The sequence below is a fragment of the Opisthorchis viverrini genome, assembly GCF_000715545.1.
Source record: "Opisthorchis viverrini unplaced genomic scaffold opera_v5_322, whole genome shotgun sequence".
NCBI lineage: Eukaryota > Metazoa > Platyhelminthes > Trematoda > Opisthorchiida > Opisthorchiidae > Opisthorchis > Opisthorchis viverrini.
This window is the reverse complement of record NW_008751975.1, coordinates 429539-438819: the sequence shown is the minus strand read 5'-3', so window position 1 is coordinate 438819 and position 9281 is coordinate 429539.

Below are 9281 nucleotides of genomic sequence, written 5' to 3'. Positions count from 1 at the left end.
AAAAATCCTATTGATGCAGCCAGTGAGCGTAAAACCTAGGTCGTTTCCACATAAACTCTTGCTAATAAAGCTTACCACACAGTGTGAGCTGCGCAAAATCTGTATTTCGCGCATGATCATCAGAAAAGCTTCAACAAGATGGATATTCCAGCGCATATTAGGATTATTATTAGCTGTTACATTGTCTGTACTATTAAATAGCTCACTGACAGATTTCTTTACATAGCAACCACACTTCACTGCCACAATGCAATCCGTGAACTGCCAATGTAAGCTTGTATTCACAAAAGTGTTTTCGTAACATTTTTCAATAAAGCATTGGCTTGTAGTAAAATGTGACTTAAATGTTTCTGAGTTGTACCAAGATCTTGAGTTGCTCACGTAATGCAACGTACGCGCACTTATGTTAACACCAGTTATAGGGTTGCTTGCCATATCACTTACTTTTCGCAGATGTGTTGGCATTCCCAGTTGTAATAAGTACGCCAAGACAATGGTTCATTGATACACGCCAAAATAGTAGTTGAGGCCATGGTATGGTCAACAGAAGAGTAAGACACAGTAATGGAAGTCGTTATTACGACCTCCGGACAATCGACGCACGCCGAGAGGAATACAATCAAGGCGGACGAGGTAGGAACAAATTGGACTCAAGAGAACAAGTGATTAAGGTTTTGGTGGATACGCATTAGAAGGCAATTAATGAACATAAGGCCAGTTCGCAAGTGAAAGGTTACGGTGCCTCAGTCGTATGCCGTTTATTATTACGATGATAGCGTAAGATTCGTTATAATTGGAAAGCGCTTTCCGTCAGTCGTGACAAGGTCTGACTCTCAACAGTCATTCGCTTCAATACCGCCTCTGGATGAATCATGTAATTAAGGCTCGGGCAACTGAGGATAGTGACATACGGACACTGGGTTTGCGCAGCACAGTATTTCAGCAATGAAACGGAACTGAACTGGTGCACAACCTTTGTAATCGCAAGTAGCCTCTGGGTGGATGCTTGATAAATAGGGGGTGGGACAAGAAGTCAGCCTCCATGCTGATTAGGAAGTTGATCGTGGAAGCTGTACAGGTCACTGCAATGGCTTGAATCTCAGTATGAACTGCTTTGCTGAGGTTAACAGTTTTTTCCTGAACGGTCTGTTTTTCATAGGACTATCGACAGTTCTTCAGTGTGGAATGAGTTGAAGGCCTCGGTGGTGTCTACAAGCAGTCCACAGAGTGGTTGATACAATTCCCAATATTTTTAGTAAAAATAAGGTCAATCAGGTTCCGACAACCTCAAACTTTAAGTTACTCCTCAGAAACATCGTCCTCCGGAAAGCCACGATCTCACCTTATATGAACAGGAGACTAATTTATTGGTATCTGTCCAACCTGCATGGTCTTTCTTTATCCTTTTATAGGGAACTCATCGCTGCATCATCGAAATTTTGCGGTACCTATTCCGTCTCTCAAATCGTGAGCTGCAGATGCAGTATGTTTTCTGAACCATGAGGTCTCCGAGTCTAAAGGGATCCGCAAACCGGCCTTCCACTCCCGCCCCTCTCCCATCTTGGTGTTTTATGGCTCGCAGAGGGTTCTGCTGATGTACGCAAGTCAGCCAAATAGTCTTCAATATATTTTGAGGCTATATCGTTCACAAGAACGGTTTTTGGCCTGTTGAATGCTCCTGGAAAGTACTGTTAAAAACAGCACGAATTTTTGCGCGCTTGTTAAGTTTCTCATTCATCATTTGATTACCTGTTATTAGCTAAACATTTTGAACTTTCGCCCCATAGGTTTCTTACGGTTCGGTAAAGAGTTGTTTGGAATAGCAGACGAGATAACGATGAACACAGTGTGGTCATTTCTGGAGAGAAGTTCACTATGGTTTTTATTTTTATTCGGAGTTTTGCAGTGGATGGTAGAAGATCGGTAGCTCGGTTCTTTGGTTTTCCGGTTGTGTGGATTTGATGAGTCGACAGTTAAGTTAAGTGTAACATTTTACCAGATGGAACACAAAAGGTTCATTAAATTAAGTACTCAGAATCAAAAGCCCCTATTCTAAATCCTACTGACTTGGCATTTACTAGGTTGAAGAAGCATGGAAGCAATGCTTGTTTACTCCCATGCAGACAATTTTGTATAAATTTCCAAAGCACGAATTAAGCCGAAAATTCACTTCGCTATGAGACCACGTTGGTTCCCAGCAGACACACCAACAGGGTCTATTATTATCTTAGAATTCTCGTACACGTAGAAAAATAGTGACATTTGCCTTATAGCAGCCATTGTAATCCGTTTTGGTGGTTGGTACAATGATGGTTCAACCTCCAGCCCGTGCTAAACAACGAGAGTCGCCTCCTAGTCAGGTAAATCTTTTAAGAACTTTAGCATATGACCCACACATTTACGGAACCAAAGCCCAGCTGATCGACATTTTGGTGTGCAAATAACCGTATATCTTCCCAACAAGAAGTTGGATTTCATGACAAGTGTCAGTCTTCGGTCTGGTTATAACTAGGGCTTAGATGTGACTGCCGTGTTGCATTGATCAGAACGATCAAACCGCATGGCCTCTCTTTATTTGCCCAGATCTGGTGAAGCTAATAGTTTTGAAATTCCGGAGGTTCTATGGATGCATTTTAAGGAACAACGACGAAACCAGGATTTTACGTTATGACTTAAGTAAATAAATTGTTGCGAAAAGCTCCCGAGACCACATTGACCGTATATCTACTACTCATCGTGCTATCCAAACACAAACGAAACTTTTCTGTCACCGATCATTATTTATTCTAATCATTGCCAGCATTAAAGCGTAACGATTTGGACTGATGGATTAAACCGAATATGTTTGTAGTTTTATCAGCTAGTTTCTTTTTTTGATGAAATCAACCTACAATTTATACTGAAACAGTTAAACTAAGGTGAAAAACGCTGATTTTTTACGCGATAGTACAAGGTTAGTTCTTGTATTCAAACAACTTGGGCTTCAGAACCTTACGGAAGTGGAACAATCTCATCTGCTTGGAAATTATTGAGTTTAAAAATTTCTCGGCAAAATGCTTTCAGGGTCGGAGTGAAAATGAGTTTGTTCGGCGTCATCCTGTTCATCAAAAGATTTTCCATTCCGATTATGTGTACGCCAGATTACTCAGTTGATTTCCGAATCTAGAGCTTGAATACTCTCCAAACGGATTACAAAAGGCTATCTAACGCTCTATATCCTTCAATTGCATCGTTTACTACATGTGATTTTGGGTTGATAGATTTGCTTTTTTTGAGCCTGCCTTCAGCCTTGTCAGACGATGATGCTGACCAATTCCGAAGGGGCTGAAGTATTTTTGTGTCTCGGCTAGTTATCATTGCCGACTACGAAATCTCTCCACGTTTCACAAAATCTACACATGTTTGGCCTGAGTTTACCTCTGTTACTAGTTGATAGTTCATGATAAACAAATTTCTTCCACGTTTTATAAAGTCTTTATTGGAAAACACAGATGGGTTTACTTGATTTGAACCCTATTTTGTCACTTCCTGGTGCAGGAGAAACCATTCTTTTTGAGACATGGTTATACTGGATCATTAGAGAGTTCTACAAAAAGTTGGAGATGAAGGCCAATGGCTTTTGATGCAAACCTTTCACGGAACTAAACGCCCTCTAAGTTTTCCAACATGACACTGACCACAAATACCGTGATTATTGCAAAGGTGCACAACAACCAAAAGAGTTTAACTTGTTTAAGTTTGATAAAATTAAGACACGCCTAACGAAACCATAAATCATCGCAACGATTTCAGCCTCTCTGAAGATTTTTCCAGTTATAGAAATATACTTTCAAGCGGTTCTACTCATTGTGTTTTTGACACTGAGTAGTAGAAAGTAATGCATGTACTGCAGGTAAAAAAACTGTTAACTAAGATAAACTGCGCTTCCTTACAGACTAACAATTAAGGGAAAATATTGGATTGCTCAGTATTCGTATTTATCGCCCGATTATTTATCTAACCATAACATGACAGAGAATTTCCAAAACAAGCTCTTATATCTAGATGGATGTGCAACACAGCAACCAAACTGCCGCATGAAGCAGCTACTCCATGAAGTTTCGATCGATTTTAATCTGTGTGCGCGTAATTTTTTGTGTTGCGATCAGCCGGAGTGGAAAACGCTGTCTGTCCTCTAGCAGCACTTAAAATGCAAGAGGTTGGATTTAAGTAGTGATATTGCTAAGTTAAACAACGGCTTTTCTCTCTTATCATCGACAACAAACCCGAATGGTGCTCTGCTGATGTGCAGACATATTTGGTCATAGCCTTATACTGAGAGGAAACCTGCGGATTACAAAACACCAGGCCACCGAATTCATTAAGTCTGGCTAAACGTAAGGAGAAAAGCACATGGGTCCCACCGTGGATGGTAAACATCACCAAAGGCGCCCAAACGTTTCTCAAACCCTTCACTTTCATCTTTTATTTCACGTTATTTATGCCTCAGGATTCCTGTAAATCCGAATTAGACGCGGAAGACAGCGTTTATCCACGTAACGCATGACCCAGACAACTTGGCTTGTATTGCTGGGCGCATTCTGTGAATGAAGTGTAGTCTGCTTCCTTAAAGAAGTTTTGCATGATTATGTCATTCCAAAGCACCTGGTCCCAGGCTATTATAGTTTCATCTCAAACAACGTCGGTTAAAGACGTGAGGAGGTCTCAGGTCCTGCTGCATCTTACAGCTGTACGACAATACACATTAGATTGTAGTCCAGAGCACACTTCCTGTTAGGTCTAGTACTACGCTCTTTCAACATCGAAAAGGTGAAAACTGACAAGCGCAATTCTAACCTTCGGGTCCGTGCATTGAATTAGCACGTTACGCTTCCATCAGAGATAGAATATCTCCCGAGACACATATAGTCAATACCATTGCTTGAATTCCCAGTACATGTTTGGAGCAGCCGTACTTTGTGGACGCGAATCACATTGTGAAAGACCAGAAGAACCTAGCCAACTCTCCTAATAATAATTCTATTTTTTCTTGTCTTTCTTTAAAAGTGGTAAGAATGTAACCTCCGGATTCCGGGTGAATAAGGCACTTTCTCCAACGGATCTGAACACATGGATTCTTGACACCCGGAGTACGCTCTATCAATTTAATGGCAATGAAATCGGTCAAAAATGAGGAGATTGGATTCCATTGTGGCACCACTTTTCCCGAAATGTATTTGGTGAATTTCTCATGCGGTTTTACGCGCCAGCAACGATGGGAATCAAACAGAATATAATATACAACCAAGACCCGATTTGTGAAGCATAATAGCTGAATGGCCTCAAAAAGGATGAAATGCAAATCATCCTCTTCGTATAAGTGAAACGGAAGGGAGAATAATTTACAGGAAGGGTAAGCCTTGGATGTGAAAAGTTGTTACACTAGCAACCAGTCTACTCGTTACCACATAAGGTGAATCCTTTCAGTGAATTCCTGGTTAAGCAGTCACTGGTTGACTGACCGTTTTATCTCAACTGCTGGCCGTGGGCTCGCAAGTTCGTCTCAACCTACCAACTTGCTAATGCGCTGTGGTGATCATTCCCAAACAGCTCAAGAGTTTTCCCAACATTTAAGCATCGGTTGATTTACGTTTCCGGACAAAATTTAGATGGTTGTGATTTTTTTCTGTTTTTTTTTCCACTGACCTAGGCAATTTAATGGCAAAGGTTTCATCATCTCTGCTCTGTTAGGGAGCGTAGTGGTGTGTGGCAATGGGTTGGTGGTTATGCACAACCGCGAGCTACCATCATTTTTCTTCAAAAATAACAGTGATTTGCGCCTATGGCAAAAGACAACAAAGCAACGATGTCATGTTGATGGCGATTGTTAATGATGACGATGTTGATAGATATAAGGGACTGGTGACTGAATGTGTTTGAATGTGTCTGAATGCGCTTAATTTGATTATCGTTGTGTTTAGCTTGGGCTAGACTTAGATCTGTGAACCAATCCAAAGTGTATTGTATTATTCCAGAAATTATGAGCGCAGAAAATCTAAACTGATCCTAATTTCGTCAGCAAATACGTCAAATATTAAATTGAGAATTCAAACAATAATGAAATAACGTAAAGGTAAAATTAGAAAGGTAGACCGCATGATGTTTCGTAAGCTGTTTAATATAGGAGACTCCCAGAAGTGGCTGCGGCCAGCTGAGTTCTATCTACATTACTATGTGTAGTGCTTTTAAAAAGAATACATTGTTGTCTTGTCCTACAGAGGCGCAGACATTTTTCAGAACCAGTGAATATTTGCTACGATCGGCTGTTTATTAAGCAATCATGACAGTCATGTATACTCGCTGTGAATATCACATGGCATGACACACAGTGGAATCAAATTCCATCCGTTCGGCGCAGTGAAATTCCGCAAGGTTTTACGGTTTCCATTTTTTGAATGATGAATTTGCAAGCAAGTGAGGCTAAGCAGTAAACCACCATATGAGGAAGTGGGCCAATGGAGTCTTATTTCTTGCGTTGTTACAGTGGCCTCGAAAGTTCTTGTTTAACCATCATGAGGCACCCGAGTTTCATACGAAACCCTTGTGGTAAACATATCCTGCATAGATAATGGTAACTTATCGGTACGTTGGTGTCAATGTGTTGTGGCTCACGTTATTCATTACTTCCCCAGCAGTCAAAACGGTATTTTACCCAGTAAAGTAGATTGAACTTTTCAACAGAACAACCAGATATTTTTAAGCTTTTGCTAAAGTGATGCTACAAAAAGAGGTCTCTTAGCTGTAGCCGTAAACCAGTTTAATTACATTGGTCATTGTTATCAGTTATCAACGCATTCAACAGCTCGCAGTCAAAAGATATTAGAGAATGCCTGGCTACACACGACTAATCGTAACTTGTGTGTGTATATTTCAGACGTTTCATCTGGGGCACTCAAATACATTACTATGACTGGTTTAACTTGGTTTTGTCCTAAACAAACACTTGTCTAGTTTGTTTAATAGGATAGTTGCATGTTCCTTGTGTTTTGAACAACATTGCGAGACAGACGTTTTATCGCCCCAAGTTTTAACGCAAATCACGCGTCTATCCTCCTACCAAACTCCAAGGTACGTGTTCCGTAACACGCAATAAATCGAAGGTACCTTGGTTTCTAACATGTTGCAACAGATATTATTTCGCAGAAATTTCTGTGACGTAAGGTTGAAGGGTGTGTTGCTTCTGAAACGCCGATGGGCTAACGTACTAAGCAGAGTGCAAGCACTTACTGATTTTATCAACCTACGCATAATTCTTTTCACTTCTCTGATGAATAATTAGGCAACGGTGAGTAATATATTAACATGTGAATTGAACAGCCTAATGATTTTACCTATAGCTGTATACACGTCACTTACACTAATCAGATCCGCCGCTACGGTACGTCTTCCGGAGTGCTCAAATTGTGCTCCCGCTATGATATTCATGCAATCTTCGGTAAGCCGATAGACGTGCTTAGGTTGACACTCGCTTTTTGCCGAGTGAGCAAGGTAGTGAATCCGTACAACTCCCTAAATTACTTTATTTTCAACCGGTTGAGTTTTCGCAGTCAAATACCGGGAACTCATTCCTATACGCATTCAGCTAGTCAGATCACTGACAGTTATTTTCTTAGGCCATCGGAAACACTCCTAAGGTAAGCTTACGGGTTCTTAGAACATCCTGGCCCGAGAACAATCACAATCACTCATAATAGGTAAAATAAACAATGTAGTAAGACCGGGCGCCAACTATCTCAGATCCACTCCCGACTTGAATTTGGTTATGCAGTGTTTAACTACAAACAAATGCTCATCATTATGTTCAGAGAACTTGAAAGGCGTTGGTGGAGAGATGCCGGCAGTTGGTTAAAATTTCTCACCAAGTCAAAGGAGTCTGTGAAACATATTTTCGTCCTGGACCACTGCTAAAAGATGTTAAACATGCGACAACATTCAAAAGACAGCGAAATATTCAGGGGTTGGTGTCACTACCTTTCACACAGATGAATAAAAATTAACAGATAAATAAAGTATCTTGACTTCACCGTATCCCACAATCCAGAGTGTTTGAAGGCGTAACATAAGTATGAATGACTGCCTGAACTCAAAGAAATGAACCACAGTCATCAGGTGAAATGAATTAGAGAAAGCTTGCGAATATACACTCGATGGATTTTCAGCAACCTTATGAGTAGTACATTACAAATATATAGATGAAGTTTGTTGACAAGATGAAGGCTTACAATAGCCTAATAGTTGCAATTTAAATATACATTTGAAGAAGATGCGGGGAAATTAGGCAATTTTCAATTGGTATTTCGTTCTGTAATCAAAGCCGGCCAACGCTGGAAAGCTGAAAATTAATGCAGAGCTGTTTAAAACTTGTAGGGAGTGATTGGTTTTGCGCGTCCAACACAAATTAAGCCTTTTTTTGCACCTACAAGATATTGCAGTAAACAACCGTTCCACCAAATATGACTGATCAGCTTTGCGACTGGCTTGCACTTACTCGCACTGAAGCGCCACTCATCCTTTAATTACGGGATCTAAATCATTTAGTCACAGATTTTGAGGGATCTTTCTAATGGAGGCTTATCGCATGGATGTTTCAGTCACGTGAACGTATTTTCCTTTGAGCTACTTATAGATTTGACAATAGTGCGAGGATATCTGGCAACTTTTATTTGAGATCCCGTCCTGTAATTAGTGGCTGAGCAACACAAATAGCACACAGACGAGAACATTTCACACCAAAAGTGAACCTTACATTTGAGAAGTTGTCACCCGATGGAAGTGAGAAACATGATCACGTGAGGTTTCTTCCATTATCCAAGGATAAATATTGCTGAACTCTGTCTATGAGCTACAATGCAGATCTGAACCTCCTGGCCAACTATTTCGCCCTGCGGATTGATTCATTGCCTAATTCCGATGTGCCTCAAAAAGGCCGAGGAAGTCCTTCGTTGGAGAAGCGGCTTCGCAGACAGGCACAGACCTTGAGTGAAAACCACAGATGTTTTATTGCAATCTGCAGTAAGGTGAATGGTGTTACTCTTGGACACATCAACAGAAAACTAAAACTCATAACTGCCGTTATTGATAGTGTACTGCGTTTGAATATATATGACAGCCTTTCAATGGGACTTCATTAGGCTTCGGTTCTATCTGGCAGTAGCAGTCAAATCTATCTCGGTATTTTGGATAAAGCATTTGATGTAACAGTTATCAAGTAAGGTCGGTTTCTAGACTCTTTTGCTGTCTCC